Source organism: Macaca nemestrina, chromosome 10, assembly GCF_043159975.1.
Source record: "Macaca nemestrina isolate mMacNem1 chromosome 10, mMacNem.hap1, whole genome shotgun sequence".
NCBI lineage: Eukaryota > Metazoa > Chordata > Mammalia > Primates > Cercopithecidae > Macaca > Macaca nemestrina.
In genome coordinates this window covers 58,858,073-58,878,472 of record NC_092134.1, presented here as the reverse complement: position 1 = coordinate 58,878,472, position 20,400 = coordinate 58,858,073, and the positions used below count along the sequence as shown (strand labels likewise).

General features: G+C 34.6%; 1 long non-coding RNA gene across 1 annotated transcript; it reads right to left on the bottom strand.

The window, feature by feature from the left end:
• Positions 1-276: 276 nt before the first annotated feature.
• Positions 277-9,807, bottom strand: LOC105473352 (uncharacterized). The gene is made up of 3 exons (XR_982192.1): positions 9,737-9,807; positions 7,016-7,075; positions 277-292 (listed from the first exon to the last, which is right to left on the bottom strand). It is a non-coding gene; the product is annotated as an uncharacterized lncRNA (long non-coding RNA).
• Between the last annotated feature and the right edge of the window lie 10,593 nt (positions 9,808-20,400).

Genomic DNA, 20,400 nt, shown 5'->3' with positions numbered 1-20,400 from the left:
CCTTAAGCTCAGAGAAGTCGTAATACCATGGTTGGCTTATAACAGTGATGGCAGGCAGCGTGAACTTGCTACTCCAATAGTAGACTCTTTTGTTTCTTGCTCTCCTTTATGTAGTTGGAAAAAGTAAATACTTACCTTTCCAGACTCATCTGAAGTTAGGGATGACTACTTTTAATGAGGAGATGAAAGCAAAATTTCTTGGGTGGAGCCTCTGGGAAAGCTGGCAAATAAGATGGAATGGTACATTTGCCATCAGCTCTTTTACTCTTCACCCTTCTTCTTGCTTGAAAAACTAAATAAAATATTTGGAAATGCAATATCAACTCTGATTCTACAGAGATGAAAGCCACACACAAATAATGGCAGGTCAGTATGGCAGAAAGATACTCAGTCCCAGATGTCATTACTGAGCTACCATACAATTCTAAGACTCTGTGACCCTGACTTCTTGGTGAAGGAGACAAATAAATGCATTCTACTGTAAGTCCAGGTAAGTGGAAAAGATACCGTAGGTTTCCATAAATATATAAAGATCATCATCTGAGGTTTAACATTTATCAAAAAGCTCCTAGTTTCTCTTATTTTGTAGTTAAACTGTGTAGTCCATTGATACGGTTTGGCTCTGTGTCCCCACCCAAATCTCATCGTGAATCATACTCCAAAATTTCCCATGTGTTGTGGGAGGGACCCAGTGGGAGATAATTGAATCATGAGGCAGTTTCTCCCATACTGTAGTCATGGTAATGAAAAACTCTCATGAGATATGATGGTTTGATAAGGGGAAACCGTTTCGCTTGGTTCTCATTCTCTGTCTTTCCTCCTGTGATGTAAGACATGCCTTTTGCCTTCCACCATGATTGCGAGGCCTCTCCAGACACATGGAACTGTAAGTCCAATTAAACCTTTTTTTCTTTATAAATTACCCAGTCTTGGGTCTTGGGTATATCTTTATCAGCAGCGTGAAAATGGACTAATGCATCCATTCTTGAATAATGTTTTGTTTAATTAATTTTTTCCTCACAACCCTAACAAGCACTACCAGTCTTATTTTAGTGAATTTACTTGCTTCTGTGATTTACTGCTGATTGTCAGCATATAAAATATTAATAAATGCATTTGTAATATAAGGTCATATGCAGTAATATAATGAATCATTTCATTTAATTTCAAAATGTAATGAACTGCACGACCTACAGAACCTCATAAAACTGTTCTCAAAAGTCGACATATTGTATGTTGGTTATTCTTTGAAGTAGCCTTGCAATAAAAAGGAAAATAAAGCTAGTTTGTTAATGATTCTAATGAAATTTGTATTTTTATCTTCTCAAAAGCCTAGTCATATAAATTATAACAGGGAGATTGCCAATATTACATTGGAAAGTCAGTCATCCTTTTCACTTCTATAAAAAATAATTTATCATCAAAATATATAACAATAAAATACTACATTACACTAGAACCTGTAATGAATTAGGTCAGATGTGCAATGTGTGAACGTTAGGAATTTTATCTCCACTTATTGTGTGATCCTATTATAGTTCATTTCTTAAAATATACATTAGAAAACTATAATTAGAAAAGGAAGTCAACAAAAATCTCATTTTTCTGAAATCAATTTATCAGAAAAAAAGTCTATGTGAAAACCAAATACGTTTTCAGAAATAATCACACAACACAAACTGAAATTGGTGAGGGAAGATACATCATCATATCACCAAAGTGCTCTTGTTTTACAGCGCAAATCATAAGGTCTTGGTTATAGGATTAAACTTTAGCCATAATAAATGTAATACATTAAGAACTTTTACTTGTTTTTTCTGATTTTTTTTGTGACTGTCACATTTACTGATTTATTAGTTTTTTTTTCTTCTTATACTAAAATCCCTTAAGTGATGAAGTAGAAATTTGCATAAAAGATATTAAATTAACTTTCCCAGTCTCACTTTATGTTTCGTGTTTAAAGCTGATCATGCATATAAAAATTCTAGTCCTGCAGTGTATTCCAGGACTTTAAGAAGTAACATGACTTTCAGACAGTTTTTTATGTGCATAAAATGAGAACAGGAAATAATGGTCTCTACTTGTAGACTGTTGAGCCTAGGGAAGTGATTGATTTAGTGGATAATGTTTTGATTTATTCTTTTGTGTATTTTTCTTTCTCAGTAATACCTTTGACTGTATGTTCCTTTTCCCATTTAAACTAGACTTTGAGGTGATGCTTATTATCCAAGGAAAGGGTATACCAAAAAGTAAAAATATAAATAGTCTTGATTTCTTGGGTACAAATTCCAAAATAGTCTTGAAAAACATACTCACCTTTCCTGATTTTATGCAGTAAAACATTACTTTTTTTTTTCTAGGATCACAAAACATAATAATTGTTTGGGATTCAAAAGGTTTGGCTTAGAATATCACAAACAAATTTTCAATAAATTAGAGCATAAACTTTATACTAAAAACCAGAGGTTTTCAAAACTTTTGCAACAGCACAAATATATTCCAAGGATGGGTGATAAATATGCCAAAAAATATTGATGACTATAAAACTTTTAGAGTGATAAATTAATAGTGATGCAAATTTACTTTTAACTAGTCAGAAATTTCCATCATTGAAATAATAATAAAAATATATTTATGTGGCAATTCTGTGTCAATCCATCAATAAATAACTGGTACTTGCCCTTCCACTGTAAATAAGTGTAAACTTGGACAAAATATATGAAGTGATTAGTTTCATGCATTGAACAACAGGCAAAGCAGGACTATAATCCTTGTTAGAAGGCATCAACAACACTCTGAGTAGGGGTACTTTCTCTACTTGTCTTAAGGAAATGGAGCTCAAGTGATGCAGTGGTATTGCTGAGCCAAGGAAGCAGAGTTCAGAATTCTATGTTGCTGAAGTAGATGGAATTTTCAAGGCAGGTTCCTAGAAAGAAAGAAGTTGAACAAAGGGACCCCAGATATCTGTGAGGACTCACACTGGGTTATTACTATTATTATTATTATTTTGACTGAGGGTCCTGTTGTGTAATGCTTACAGAATGACTCAGTGACACTTGGCAGAAATGTGCTGGTGCTGGGCTGAGAATGAATGAAGATAACAGATATCACACCAGGATAAAAATATTGCAATTCTGGCCCATAAAGAAATGAGACACATTGCTGAGGATTTCAGATATTTAATTGAGAGTCAGAAAAGACATGCCTTTGGAATAAATGTGCACCCTCTAACTAATGACAAAATCAAAATTGACCTACCTTAACAAAGACTAAAACCAAGACTAGCAGAAGCAACAAGAATCCACAGTAATTTAACTGTCTGACAAAATATAATTAATACCCTATAAAGAAAGAAAATATAATTCAGCCATGTAAATTAGCAGGGAAGCATGGTCTGTATTTTTTTTTAATTGGTCAACAGAAACACAAGCTAATATTGCTTTAATATTGTCTTTAGCACACGAGGAGAGAAACACAGCTTTTTAAATACATTAAAAGACTTAAAGTAAAGGGTAATTATGACACAGAATTCTTTCAGTGCCACTGGAAATCTCTGCGGCCCTTGGCACCTCTGCCTGGGCTTTGCTCCAGCCAGTTGGGCTCACTCCGCCCACTCCGTCTGACAGGCTATCTCCGCTCATGCTACCAGCCAGGATCCCACGCCCAACATGGGGCTGCTGCGTTCAGCCCATGGCTGGTCCAGGCATGCTGCCACCAACTGGCTTCTGCCTTGGGCGCCAGTGTCTGGACCAAGGGGTTGAAGTGACACCCAAAATCTCAGAGACACCAGCAACCACAGAGTCGCATGGGAATGTCACAGCTTCTACTCAGGAAGTTCTGTGGTCTGAGCCACTAGGGAAGGCCCCAGATATCTCTCTCATTCCACCCGCTAGCAGCTCGACAAATGGGAACATGTTATAGCTTGTTCTTTCCCGCCACTCATGGCTGGGGGAACTGGGACTTGTTATAGCCTTGGCTCAGGGAGTCCAGTGGTCTGGGCCCTCAGAAGGGTCACAGCTTTTCACTTCTGCAGTACGGCAAACAAGAGTGTGATACAGCTCTTTTCATTCACGCTGCCCGCAGCTCGGCCAGGAGCTGGCGGGGAACATGTTACAACCCTTTTTTGCCCCTGCTGTTCTGTGGGTTCCAAGTTATCATGATGTGACCAAGAAGAATGAGGTACATGAACACCAGAGAGTGAGCAAGGCAGAGAATAATTTTATTGAGCAACAGAAAAGTTCTCAACAATGAGAGGGGACCCGAAGTGGGTAGCCTTCTGTGTGAGAAGGGGTCTGAAAGCGGGTAACCCTCTGTGTGGCTGAGTCCAGGGTTTTTACAGGCTTGCAATGAGGAGGCACAGACTGTATATAGCCTTGGAAAAGGCAACATTTGATTGGTTAAAAAGCATTATTCAGAAAGAACCAATCAGAAAAGAGTGGGCAAACAGGAATAGAAATTCTCACTGTGGTGATGGACTTTATCCCAAACTGGCAGGTCAGTTTTCAGTCTTTAACTTGTCTTTGGTTTGAAGATAGGTTTCACTGGGAACCCACCCCTATCTGCCCACGAATTTGTCTGTCTCTTGCTACTATCAATTATAATAAGTAAACCAATGAAAGAATCAAGATAGAGAATACAATCTATAAAGAAATAACTAATTGAAATTCTAGAACTGAAAAATAGAATACCTGTACAGTGTGTTCTAAAATGTGATTTTATTTGTAACAGTATAGAAAATATGTAAAAGAAATGAACTTGACCCAAAAAGTACAACATATCTATATTGAAAAATACAAATTAAAGAAAACCTAAATAAATGAAAAGACATAATATGAGCAAAGATCAGAAGATTCGATATTGTTAAGATATCAGTTCTATCAAAATTGATTTGTACATTCAATGAAATACAAACTCTAATTTCATCAGAGGTTTTTATAGAAATGGACAATATGATTCTAAAGCTTATATGACAATGTAAAGACATTGGATGACCATTGCAATGTTGAAAAATAAGAACAAAGTAAAAGGACTTATACTACCTGATATCTAGAATTACTACAAAAATATGTGATAAAGACAATGTGATATTATTGTAATAATAAAGAAATATATAAATAGAAGCCAGTAGAGTTCAGAAAGAGAAGGAACATAACATATGCAATACATTTTTCTTTTCCTCCTTTTCCTCTCTCATCAATATTCATCAACATCCTTTACCAACTTTCTTAACAAGAAAAGAGTCTTACTTTCTCAACATATTGCAGGGAAACCATTATTAGTCTAAGGCAACAGGTAAGTTTCAACAGAGGGAGTCTTTTGCTTCACCTCTCATCCTGTAAACGGAGAAGACTAAGGATTCTTTTCAGATGCCTCAAGTCTAGTGTTTCACCAGAGAAGCAGAGTAGCAATGGTTAATTGTGTTGCCTCAGGCTAAACCATTTGATAAGAAACCTAAAACAGAGGGTCACACCCTGAGAAAGGCAGCCTGTGCCCCAGAAGAGATAAAGAAGGGCTTGAGAGAATCAGTAGAATAGAAGAAGCTGTTAAATCTTGCCAAGGAATCTCTATTAATAGACAGAACAATAGTATTTACAATACTGACTATAAATGTCAAAAGCAGATGTATGAGGAAGTCAAAATTACAATGACAGATAAAAATGAATGGCTGCCAGATATATGGGAATGGGGGGAGATGAATAGGTGAAGCCCAGAGGGTATTTTTAGGACTATGATACTAATTCTGTATAGTTCTCTAGTGGCAGATACACAACACTATCCATTTGTGAAAATCAATATAATGTTATAGTGCAAATATTAAACCTTAATATGTGAATTTTTTTAGAAAAAGATCAAGTGGAGGGTGAAGGATTACAAATGGAATGCAGACTATGACAAAATGATCTAATGGTATTAAAAATACCTGACATAACCTAACTGTAGAATGTGGATAAAAAGAGGTGCTGATCTAAATAACTGTGGAAACTAGACTGGACTGTAGGACTAAAAACAAAAGAAAATGTTAATAAGCATTGTTCTAGTTGGTAAAGTTGCTTCCAGTGGTAGTACAGGTTAAAAGATGTGAAGTCACATTCACATATACATTCATGTATATTGAAATTGAACCAACAAGTAAATGCACAGTGAACAGTGAGAGTGAAGTTTTTGTTCTTGGAGAAGTTATAGATAAGCAAGCTGGAAGGGTTAGAATGAAACATGTGGTTCTGGATTAGAGTCACAAAAATCTGTATAAGCTCATGTTTAGCTTAATATAGATATTGAAGGATACACATACCAATAAGTATCTCTTTATGCACAGGTTAGTTATACATACATACATACCTTAGCTCTGTTCACAAAGGGGGCCTAAACCAAAGATACCTCAATAGGAATGAGCACATCTAGAACCCAGAACTTGATTTTTAAACTAGTTCTTCAATAAAAGGAACCAGGAATCCTTAAAATGGCTGAGTCTAAAGTAGCAAGTGTCATACAATATGAGCCTGGAACAACTGTATGCCAGAAAATGAATGCTTAAAAAAATAAGATAATTGGGTTAAGTCAAAAGGGCTTTGAAAGTTCTCCCAATAGCCAAAGATGAAACAATTGGAGCAAAAAAATATGTAGCATATTATATTAGGTTCTCCACAGGGACAGAACTAGCAGGGTAGATGTATATATACAGGGGAGTTTATTAAGGAGTATTGACTAACACAATCACAAGGTGAGGCGCCACAATAAGCCATCTGCAAGCTGAGGAGCAAGGAAGCCAGTCTGAGTTTCAAAGCTGAAGAACTTGGAGTCTGACGTTCGAGAGTAGGAAGCATCCAGCACAGGACAAAGATGTAGGCTGGGAGGTTATGCCAATCTAGTCTTTTTATGTTCTTCTGCCTGTTTTTATTCTGGCTGCACTGGCAGCTGAATTAGATTGTGCCCACCCAGATTGTGGGTGGGTCTGCCTTTCCCAGTTCAATGACTCAAATGTTAATCTCCTTTGGCAACACCCTCACAGACATACCTTCAATCCAATAAAGTTGACACTGAATAGTAACCATCACACATAGCATTGGATTGCAATCTAAAATAAAATAAATATCCATGTGTCAATACTATGATCAATCAACCAAGGTGTACTAGTCTACATGGAAGAAGTCCAACTAATTTATGTAGATACTCCCTTCTCTACCAATTACATGGGTTTAGTGACTTAGTTCCACAGAATAAATTATGAAAAGTGTGTGTCCGGGGCAAGGGTAAGTTTACAGTGAAGAAACCTAGCAAATATTACCTTAGACATGTAATCACCGTTAACATCATCAATGGTAAATCATGTTGATAACATGTGCCTTTTACATCATATGCTATGGTCTTCCTCAAAAAAACTCCAAATCCCTGTCTAGCCATGAGAAAATAATAAGATAAATTTTAATTGAGAGGCAGCCTGCAAAATATCTGATCATTACTGTTCAAAACTCTCAAGGTTGTCAAAAACAAGGAAAGGCCAAGGAAAAACTGTCACAGTCCAGAGGAGCCAAAGAAGGCATGAGGATTAAATACAATGCTACCTAGATAGGATTCTCTATCAGAAAAAAAAAAAAAAAATCGAGAAAAACAAATGAAATCTGAAAAACAGCAAAGAGAGTAGTTGATAATAATGTATCGATTTTGATTCATTCGTTTTAACAAATGCACCATACTAACATAAGATCTTAATAATAGGAGAAACTGGGTGTGGGGTATATGGAAACTCCACTATATTTGCCACTTAATGTAAGTCTGTAACTATTCAAAAATTTAAAGTTTGTTAAAAATAGTAAACAAAAATATATATACAGAAGGAGCAGTGCTTGGCAGTACTGTAATACAGATAGAATAAGCCATACCATAGTTACAATTAATGAGAACACAGACTGGCCCAAAAAACAAATGGTTTTCCCATAACAACATCCTAGAATCAGGTGACCTTTGGACAAAAGAGAGAGAGAGCGAAATGGGAGAGCATTAGAATCATCGTAAAGGCCACTATTTTTAACTGGAAGGAGCTAATTTATCTTGATTGCAGGATTATGATTTCTATGACCAAAGTAATAGAGAATTCAAAACTACATTTACTTCAGCAGTAAGTGATAAAATAAGGCTTATATTGGGTTTTGTGGGCAGTCATAAATTTGAAAATGTATACCTTCTTACTCAGATATCAAAGGAACAATTGATGAAGGGTGCAAAAACAGAAAATAGAGGGTACAATAGCATAAGAAAACTGAGAGTTAACTCACTGCGGAGATTCATTAAAGATCTCCCCTGTTTTTTGGATAGAAAAACATAGGTTTGGCACGAAATGCACTATATTACTGGTGCAAGTTAAATAAATACATTGAAATGTCTCGGGAAAGCAGAATTGAATGTACCTAGTGATATAAATTAGGAGAATAATAGACTGATGTGCAACGTGAGTAATCCAAAACAGTGGGAAGGTGCAGGGAAGCAGGCTGCAATTTTAAATAGGGTAGTCAAAGTATAACTCATTCTTGTGGAGTAGAGCACATTGAAACAGACTAGAAGGAGATTTAAAAGTTAGCAGTGTGAGACAGCCAGTGAAAAAACACTAAGTCAAAAGTGAGTTTGCCATGTTTAAAGAACTGCAAAGGCAACAGTGTGTCTTGAGGAGAGCAAGTGCCAAAGAGAGTAACTAACTGTGAGTTCAGGTGGGGGTTACAGACTGTAGAGTCTTGAAGGCAGAGTAAAAATCCCAGTATTTACTCATAGATAGAAAGTCACTGCAAAGCTTCGCAAGAGGAGTATCATAATGTAACATTTCAATAGAATCATTAATTCTGCAAATGATTTAAAATAGTTTAAGGAAATACATGTAGAAAACATGAAGAAACGACCTATGGAAGGTTTCATTTAGAGTACACAGATTATGAGCTATGGGTATATTTAACTATATACACCTTGAAATGTATAATGTATAATTTCCATGAACAAGATGAATCTTTTCTTCACAAATAAATGCAGATGGTCTGCCACCATGAGGTTTATCTTCAACACTGTCTCATCTCTTCCCAAAACAAGTTTATTTGTAAATTGCTGATTTATCTGGGACATTGTCCCCATAAACTTTTCATAAAGCATCAGTGATTTTTATCATTTTCCGCCCAACTTAGTCATAAATTTGATGTTGTTCCTGCTTCAATTTTAGCAGAATTCATGTTTCTCTGATATGGGCTTTTTTCAAACTGTTATCTTATCCTTCTTAGTGCTACAATCTGTATTCTGTTCAAATATGTTACAGCAAGTTAGTATGAATTTATTTTGGTACAAAAATTTTAAAAATCTATGCATAGCTTCTTTATGATATGTATTTTCCATGAACTTTTTGAAGACTCTTTACATGATAATGCTTCAACTATTATTTCTGTCCTAAAATTAATGTTTCTATCACTCTGCATTGTCTTTACAGCTATATTTAAGAGATAATAAATTTAACATAATAAGTTTAAGTCAAGTTGCCACCATAATAACGAGCTCAATTGCAACATGTTACTATAGTATCTCCCTGAAGTTCCTGAAAATAGTGAGAAATTATTTCATTAGTAATATCTTCAAAGAGAACAAAGCTTTAATTTGTGCTATTCTTTGCTTGAATCTTAAGGCTGAACTTTCTGAACTTGATATTAGAAGCAATGATCAGGAGACATAGAGCTAAATAAACCTTATCATGAAAGTTTATACTCACAAGTCTGGTTTTCAGAAAGTTGATAAGTCCATTTCCTTACGAGTCCAATTTTAAGCCACAAAGAACATGACTCCTTTAAACTGTGAGTCAAGTCATGACAGACTAAGGTGATGATATCTAATATCAGAGTCCCATGTTGCAAATTGTTTTCGTGGAAAAAACATTTCCAAAGACAGAAACTTTCAAAAGAGAATTACATTGGGAATAGGAGTTAAAGGTTACTAGAATATTTGAAAAGTCATATTTATAACTATATTAGCCCATTTTCATGCTGCTGATAAAGACATACTCGAGACTGAGCAATTTACAAAAGAAAGAGATTTAATTGGACTCACATTTCTATGTGGCTGGGGAGGCCTCACAATCATGGCAGAAGACAAGGAGGGGCAAGTTACATGTGACGTGAACGGCAGCAGGCAAAGAGAGAGCTTGTGAAGAGAAACTCCCGTTTTTAAAACTATCAGATCTCATGAGAATCATTCACTATCATGAGAAGAGCATGGGAAAGACCTGTCCTGCTGATTCAGTCATCTCTCACCAGGCCCCTCCCACAAGACGTAGAAATTTTGGGGGCTACAAGATGAGATTTGGGTAGGGACACAGAGCCAAACCATGTCAATAACAAATCTTCCCTTTGGGAGAACAAATGTTAGTCAGCAGAACTTTTAGCATTCTCAACAAGCAGCCAATGAACTATATGGCCTGACATGTTATTTAATAGAGTGCTTTAACCTTAAACAATATTTTCATATTTCATTTTCTCCATTTCTAATAAACACAAAGTTGGGTTCTAAGCTTTATGGACTTTGGTGTGCTTTGCAAGGCAAGAATTTTAATACACTTTTAACCATGATATTACTAACTTTCTCTCATACATAGACGACATCTTCAAATGTAAAAAAAAAAAAGTTTTATTTTAGCTTTTAAACAAAAGTTAATTTCTTATAACCCCCAAAAGTATGTCTATACCATTAAAAATGAAGAAAATAAGGCACATTGATATAATTGACATACTTATGGCCACAGGATATACAGAGGCAATAGCACCTGTCACCTATACATAATTCACACAATCAACATACCTGATTAGTACAGTCAAATGTTAGAGTAAAAAATAAGAGTAGAAAGCAGAAAACACAAATTCTAGATGAAGTACAAATTATTCAGTTATACATGCATTCAGCACTTATATATTGAGTGTTAGGTAGGTTCCAGGTTTTGTTCTAGATGCTGAAGATATAGTGGTTAACCAAGACAATGTCTGATCTACTGGTACTTACATTCTAGTGAGGGAGATGAGTGATAATTATATAAATTGTAAATCATATAGAAATTGGACATATTTAAGCAAGATAAGGTGAATGTATGCAAGGGGAGAGAAAATGGTGATAAGGAGGTTATATTCAATAAGTCCATTGAAGACGACCTCTCTTATTAGACATTTGAGAAAAAACCTGGATATTGAGAAGGAAGGAAACTTGTAGAAGTGTGAGAGAAAACTATTTCTCACTAAGTGGATAACTAGTTTAAATTAAGGTGAAGATGAGTTTGTTAGGAATAACAAAAAGGCCATTGTGGATAGAACACAGTGAGTAAAGGTCAAGAGAATGAAGTTGGAAAGGGAACCAATAATCATATCATGTGAGTCATTGTAGGCCAAAGAAGCATTTAGATTTTCCACTAAATATAAAGGAAAAACATCACAGAGTTTTACGTGTTTGTGTGTGTATGTGTGTGTGTGTGCGCGTGGGTGTGTGTGTATGCATCACTTGGGTTGCTGTAGGTCAAATGAACTATTGAGAGGAAAGAGTGGAAGCAGAAATACCACTTAGGGAAAATTGCCCCAATTGAGGTGTGACATAATGGTAGCCGGGTCGTAAGGATGGTGGTGATTTAGAAAGTGAAGAATAATACAATTGGGGATACATTTGATTTTTGAGCTCGCAGGATTTTAATAGATGGATATAGATTGAACAAATACAGAGAAACCAAGACTGACTCTTAGATTTTTGGATTGTTTATCTGGTTGAACGGTAGCGAATGAAATGGGATAAGAAAAAATGGGGAAGAAACAGTTTTGTGGAAAAGGTGAGAGGAAATCAGCACAAAGTTCTGTTTTAGATATGTAAAAGTATTTGAGACACTCAATAGATATCCATATGGGAATGCCATCTAGACTTATAAGGCAGTCAGACTTTCAAGTCCGGAGCTCACAATAGTGATTAGAGCTCAAGATCTAATTTAGGAATTGCTTGTCAAAAAAATTGGATACTTAACTTCAGTTTTTAAACACATATATGAGAGTTGACTATGTGCTGAAGTGTATAGATTGAGATAATTGGAAAAAATGCAGCCCTGATTTGGAACTCTTTTGAGTTTAAAAGAAAAAGTTTTGTTAAATTCTAGAACAGCATGTCAGAATAAGTGTGCATGGGGAATAAGAGTAAGTGTGCATGTGTATATGTGTGTATCTAATAGGAGGAGCTGTTTTACCATAAGATCTCTAGGAAATGTTCTATTTCATCTAAAGTTAATTAACACAATTTTATTTCACATTATTCCAATTTTCTACTTCCTTATACTGTGTCTAAGTAGCATCAGGTTTTACCACAAATTTTAAAATATATTTTACATTATTATCTTATGGATTTATGTTTATTTCTACATTGAGGATTAATTTTAAAAGTCTAGCTCCTTTGATGCACATTAGATTTTATAAGGAGGTAATATGAATATAATCCAACAAACCTGTTTATATAAGAAAAGCTAACAGCATTTCTTCTAAACTTTCCACTCTCTCAGTAGATTGAAAAGGTGTTAGAGCAGTTGTTAAAGGACAAGGAAGGAAATTTAATTAAGAGAGATTTTTTGACATGTGGATATGATTGGGAATTACTTCATTCAATCCAGTTAGGAGCCATTCCTCCTAGTTGGACAGAATCAAACTCTGGAAAAAAATCCATATTAATACAATATTGTACACAGATGTTGTCAGCATTTGAGCAAGGAGTTTATCAAAATATTTTTTATTAAAAATTTTATTTTGACATGTATATGAGGATATTGCTTTCTGTACACCCCAATAAATTAATATATGTGCTTTTCTGTAATTTAAACCAATGTATATAGTATTTGTTTACTCCCATATGAAGACTCATTTATTGGGTAATCGTTACCCAACAATCCATCTTTATTTAGAAAGCTGTTTTTATTCACTTCACATCTTAAAGGCTGAGAAATAAAAGGCATAAAAATACCGATGACAGATAAAACAGAGAAAATTGCTCTGAACAAACTCTTCTAGAATAGTGTGGTGCATGTAAATTATGAAAACACTAAGACTTGATCAAAAAGGAAGGTCTTTAACTTTCATTTAAATGCATGAACAGATGTGGCAGACCTAATGCCAATGGATAAATGGCCCCCAAAATGTGGAATATGAGAACAAGATCTCTGAATGTTTTTAAACTCATACCAGGCATGGCTGGATTCCTCCAACAATAAATGAAAGACCTAGGGTGCATGTAGGGCAACTGTCAAGGCTTATAGGTCTTTGGCCACCAAAGAATATTTAGTTGGCTCTGTGAAGAGAATTATTATCACTTAAAAATTAATTTACTGTTTCACAGTCACCTGTACATATGAAGTATATGAAGACAAGTTGAACCTCAATTTAAAAATGCATATCATGTAAGTTTATTTTGAATTATGTCTCCAATTGTATTCTTTATTTACTGTATAATTTCATATATCCTTGCAAACTAGCTAAAGCACCATAAAATCTATTTGCAAATTTACTACAACAAGGATTCCTTGTTTGCCCCAATTGTTTGTGTTTGTGTGCACATTGTATCTTCTGGTAAAATTTTAAGGTTTGGTTAGTCTGATCTGATGTTATAAGTATATAATAAATTTTAATTCTGTTGAAGCACTGTGTCACTATGGCATATGTTCCTCCCAATACAAAGATTATTAGAACAGTCTCCAGATGAATTTAAAAGTTGTGTTAACATAATTCAAAGCCTTAAAATGTTTAATTTTAAGAGCAAGTAACAGTTATATTTGTAGTGCAACATACTAAATTGTGTCTTTAGAGGGACCGATTATATATTCCTAAAAGTAGATAACAACTGACAATCATATGGTGCTTTATTTCTTTTTTTTTTTTTTTTCTTTTTTTTTTTTTTTTTGAGACAGAGTCTTGCTCTGTCGCCCAGGCTGGGGTGCAGTGGCCGGATCTCAGCTCACTGCAAGCTCCGCCTCCCGGGTTTAGACCATTCTCCTGCCTCAGCCTCCCTAGTAGCTGGGACTACAGGCGCCCGCCACCTCGCCCGGCTAGTTTTTTGTATTTTTTAGTAGAGACGGGGTTTCACCGTGTTAGCCAGGATGGTCTCGATCTCCTGACCTCGTGATCCGCCCGTCTCGGCCTCCCAAAGTGCTGGGATTACAGGCTTGAGCCACCGCGGCTTTATTTCTTATAAAGCAACTTTATTTAAATTATTTCATTTCATTTTCTCTGTCATTCTGTGAGGTTATTACTACTGTGACCCAAATAAATTGCATCAATTTGACTCCCTCTGCATTACCATAATCGTTCCCTTTTCTCCGTCTTCAATGCTGTTGTGTTAGTTCATGAATTTTTGATCTCTCACCTGGACTAGAACAATAGTCTATGAGTTATTTTTCTGCCCAAGGTTTCATAACATTCCATTTCATCTTTCAACTGATGCCAAATAATCTTTCTAATGTATCTGGAAGAATATTTAAAGGACCACAAGCTTCTTTTTTCCATCTTCTCCTTTATCCCATCCTCAGACTTTAAATACTTATTTCCTCCACTCCAGGTTAAGGAGTAACTTATGGATAATAAGCATGGTGTGCTAAGCCATTCTTGTGTTGCTATAAAGAATACCGAGACTGGGTAATTTATAAAGAAAAGAGGTTTAATTGGCATATGGTTCTGCAGGCTGCACAGGAAGCATGGTGCTGCATCTGCTCAGCATCTGGGAAGACCTCAGGAAGCTTTTACTCATGGCAGAAGGTGAAGCAGGAGCACGCACATCACATGGGAAGAGCAGGAGCAAGAAGGTGGGGAGGTGCCACACTTTTAAACAACCAGATCTCCTGAGAACTCACTCACTATCATGAGGACAGCACCAAGTCATGAAGGATCCTCCTCCATCATCGAAACACCTCCCAGCAGGCCCCGCTTCCTACACTGGGGATTACATTTCAACATGAGATTTGGGCGAGACAAATAACCTAAACGATATCACATGGTACGTAATTTCATACCTCTGTACTTTACATCATGCTCTTCTCTCCAAGTAAAATGTCCCTTATTCACCTATATTTGCTGATAAGCAATATTCTTTTCCCAATTCCTAAATAAAAGGTCTTATTCCATGAAAGTTTTCCTTCTCTTTACATAGAACTTATCATTTCATTTTGGATGTGCCTACTGAATTCTACACATACTTTTATTGTAGCTCTCCTAATTCTTGATTTGATGAGTTTATGTTTATTTCTCTATCTCCAGTAAGTATCTCTTTGGAAGAGAGACTGGACTCATTGATCATTGATCCTCTAGTTCCAAACATACACGTACACAAACCTCAATACTTACTGAACATAGGAGTAAGTGAAAACTTGGGTTGTTTGAATTCAGAGACTAATATTTCCTCCACGTCATTATAAGAAATAAAAATATGATATGTTTAATGCACAACATTCTTTTAAACAATTTACATTTTATTTTATTTCACAATAGCCTTATATGAAAAAGTGTTATTTGAATGTCCGTTTTACAGATGATGTAACTAAGTCCCAGCGGTTACTAAACTTGCCCAGGGCTATACAAATAGTACATAGTCAAGGCTCTAACTTCAAAGTCTGTGGATTTAAATGCTACATTATGCTTTTACATAATAAAAGTCAAGACATAAAGTTAAAAATGAATGAAATCAGATTGTAGATGTAAAAATTTTTTGTTTTGAGACCTTAATGTAAGATGGATATTGGCATCAAATCAGAACTCAGCAAGATCTCTGCTTTCTCTTTTCTTTTGTCTTCTTCCATGACACTGTTCCCAAAGAAAAATCTACATTATACAGATTTATATAGAATTGGAATTAACTCTATGCAGGAAAAAGTAGATACAAATGAGAAAATTTGGGGCAGTTTGCAAACTGCCCAATTTAAGCCTGAAACAATTAGCCTAACTTTTCTCCCCTCTGCCACCGAGTTTTAAAATGCACAGTGTGTCACAGATGGACTATTGACTTAAATTATTTAGGGTATAAAAAATAAGTTTTACACATTATGTTATTTTTTGTTTACCTCGATATTGAGAATATTTTAATTTATTGTATGTTGTACTATATTTATGTATTTAGAATTTTATGAGGGAAATATTTTAGTGTTACAAATACAGCAACAACAACAAAAATGCTGTCTTGTTATTTTCTTAAAACTTCCATGAAAAAAATCATCAAAGAACCAGAGGTAAGCATACTATAATCTGGCCATGAAAACATCTGCTTGAATTAGAAATACAGTGAAAAGGCAGGCAAACAAAGGAAAAATTACAAATCAAAAAAATAACTCCTGGAACTTGACATTTGCTTTGGAGAAAGATGGTAAGAGCATCTATGTTTAACTGCAAGATAATCTCACTGCACTGAACTGTTTCAAAGACACATTCCAATTGTGTGTTGCATAATGAAAGTTGTTTATTAAGCCAATTTATATATGTTTGAGATTTTGTTTGTGGTACAGAGACAGGCTCACCCTCCCAGAGAAAAACAAACACAATACACAATACAAAAAATACATAGATTAAAACCACTAATTCTGCCTTGCGTAAGTGTATGTCTTCTATTTGTTTTGTGTTTCTTTCCTGTCATTAATAATTAACCTTCAGTGTATCAAGAAAATCATCACCATCATTTGCCATCTGGGTTCAAATGGGAGCCTTTTAAAAATAAGTTTGTGTTTTAAATAATTCATAGAGGTAAGAATAAAGAGTGGATACACTATCTTACTTATATTAGAAACTAACATAAATACCTAATATAATTCATTCATAATTATATAAGTAATATAACTTATATGAACACTAACTTATATTAGAAATTTTAAAATAAATTTCACCATAGCAGACATCTTTATAACAAATAAATTTCGGCATGCAAACTTCATAATGGCTAAAAAAATTACAATTACATCTCCCTTTAGCAAAGCAGCATAGAACATGTTGGTCCTTGCCACACAACATTGCCTAATGAAGTCTTTTCTATTTAATGCCTAAATAGAATAAATTATTATATTCCTTTTTGTCCTTGAAAATATGTTTTACACTTATAGATACTTGAGTTTGAGAAAATTCCTCTTGTTATTGTCACCTGAAGACTCACTGTGTCATTGACTGAGATTTTACTCACATTATCCATTTCACCATCATCATTAGAGTATTACTACTTATTTATTTGAATGAATCTTCTGATTCACTAATAATTTTAAAACACCTTATTCACCAGTTTTATTATATATCCCATCAGGATGGAAAAGGAAAAATTCTGAATTCTCAATTATGTTCAATAAAAGCTAAAAGCAGACTATAAAGATGATATCTCCAGACTTCTTTTATACCTTTTTAAAAGATTATGCAACATTTTGGGCAACAGAATAAAGAAACTAATAAGTCTTTCCTTGTTATTTTATCCTTCTAAAGGAAATGTAGAACAGGTAAACATTTTCTGAAAGGGCCATATGATAAATATTTTAGGTACATAATCCACATGTTCTCACTTGTGACTGTTCAACTTTGTCACCAAAACAAAAGCAGCTATGAACAAAATAAATAAATAAATGTGACTGTTCAAATAAGTATTTTTCAAAGTCTGGATTGGTCAGAATTTTCCAGCAAAACAGAATCAATAGAATGTGTATGTGTTTTGCATGCACATAAAGATATTTATTATAAGAAATTGACTCATGTAAACATTGAGGCTGAAAAGTCCAGACCCAGGAGAACCAATATAAGTTTCACTTCCAGTCCAAGTCCTAAGGCAGGAGAAGACCTATGTTCCAGCTCAAAGACAGGCAGAGAGACAGATAATTGTAACTCATCTTTTATTCTATTCAAACCTTTAAGGGATTAGATGAGGCCAACTCATACTGAGGACAGTCAGCCTGATTCAGTTTACCAATTCAAATGTTATCCTCATTCAGAAAAATCATCAGAGACACATCCAGAATCATGTTTGATCAAATATCTTGTCATCCTGCGACCCAGTGAAGTTGACATACAAAATTAACCATCATAAGTCCAACCTTTATCAACATGGCATCCATACACATCTCCTTAAACCATATTTAATTTTCAAATAAAGACAATAACAAGGTCATAATTCCCTCTAGCATGATTCAACTGTCTTATGTACAACCACAAACATATTAATCTCTTTCCCAGAGGACACAAGGTCTTTGAATGATGCTTACTCTTCTCTTGGATATCCTATAACTCAAGTACTATGATAAAGTTGACACATCTTATGTTACATGACAAGGGAATAAGAATAATTCGTAAGAGTTTAATAAGAATAAGGAAATTTGGCCCTCAATCCATATACTTCTGTGAATGTAGATAATTCTATCATTCTTCTTTTTTTCTGCTTTGCTTTTAAAACACAACTAACAATAATTGATGATTAAGGATGAAAAAGTTCCTGTAGTGATAAAATGGCAAAATGTTTTAACATATAAAAATTAATATTACCAATATTTCATAATGTTGTTTAGATTTAGAGATATGTACAATAAATTCATAAGATAGAATAAGTTTTATCCTATTCTAAAGTAATTAGATTTTGCATTTTTCTTTGACAGAGTGCTTAAAAAACATGTGATGAAATATTGATTTTATCAATAGTGGAAAATACTAACATATGAAATTCAAATTTAAATCCTGGGACAATAAACTCTGTAGGCACATTGAATTTTAAGAATCTCCTATATATATGACATTGTGCTAAGTGCCAATGGTGATACACTCATCTATGTTTGTATCTTTTCCATAAAATGCAAAGCATTTGCTTCTTCAGAAAGCAAAAGCCACTGAGTCAGGAAGTGAGAGAAACTTTCTAAGGGCTATGCTAGGGATTTATTGAAAGTTGACTGAAAAAAAACTTTTAATGGCAGCGGAGGTTGGCTAAGGAAATTAGTGACAAAAGTAGATGCTAATATGAATAAAGATCAAAGATTGGTAAATTGCAATAATATAACTAAGAAGGATGTTCTAGGAGCATACAAAATACATGAAGCTAGAATAAAACTAATAATCTCTTATAATGGGAATAAATCAAGACTGAAATGATTTTGAGAATTAAAAAGTAAAGAACAAGTCCTTTACTTTTTTTCTGCCTAAATGAACAAAAAAGAGGCAAAACGCTGGAAGATTAAGTTTCAAAAGAGTAACCAGTGTTTGTTTATTTATTTACATATTTATTTATTGAGATGGAGTCTCACTTTGTCACCAGGCTGGAGTGCTGTGGCACGATCTCTGCTCACTGCAACCTCCACCTCCTGGGTTCAAGGGATTCTCCTGCCTCAGCCTCCCGAGTAGCTGGGACTACAGGCATGCACCACCACGCCCAGCTAATTTTTGTATTTTTTAGTAGAGATGGGTTTTCTCCATGTTGGCCAGGATGGTCTCAATCTCTTGACCTTGTGATCCACCCGCCTCAGCCTCCCAAAGTGCTGAGATTACAGACGTAAGCCAATGTGCCTGGCCCAGTGTTACTTTAAAAACAAGTATCTGTAATTAATATATGACAGATTCTGAGATAATCTCATGTTAGTGCCTTAGTTTGCTCTTTATTTTACATTTACTAGAATTTTTGCAAGAAAATTAATCTCTCACTTGGTGGCACTTGCCAGATGCCCTTCTGTGGAACAAAAAACTTAAAAGCATCCCACCCACCAGTTTAACAGCTTGACTTAAGAAACTATGAGACAACTCTTCATGAGAGAAGAAAAATCAAAATAAACCTAATGGACATTAGTAAAATTAGAAAAAAAAAGTGTGTTCAATTATTTACATGAGTTCGTCTTTATAACTTGATGGCAAATAACTATGGAAAAGGAAAGGAATAAAGAAAGATAAAAAGGAACTTAATTTTTCACTAAACAACACACAACCAATTTGGACAAAAAAGTTGTAAAAATAATACCACTTTTGGGCAGAAAGAAATTTTATGTGAAAATCTGATTCTTAAAACTCTCTCAAGATATGTTTCTAAATTAAGTTTATGTACTTTTTGTGGAATGGATGGTTGGTCATCTGAAAAATGTTCCTTGTGAATCTCCAGCATAAAATAATTAAAGAGCACATTGTGTACAGCATCACTGTATGTGTTTTAGCACCTGTGGATAGGCAAAAAGTGCATAGGTTGTATTTTAGGATTTCAATCACTGGTACATTCTACATTGGCAGTAAGATTTTGATTTATGATATATTAAGATGATTCTAAAATGGTTCTATTTCAAAATGCATTATAGAAAGTAGTCATTACTGAAGATTAAAAAGTAGACATTATGTAAAAATAAGCCAGTAAGTTACAGAGGGAAAAAAAAATTAGGAGTTAGAAGTCTTAACATTTAGT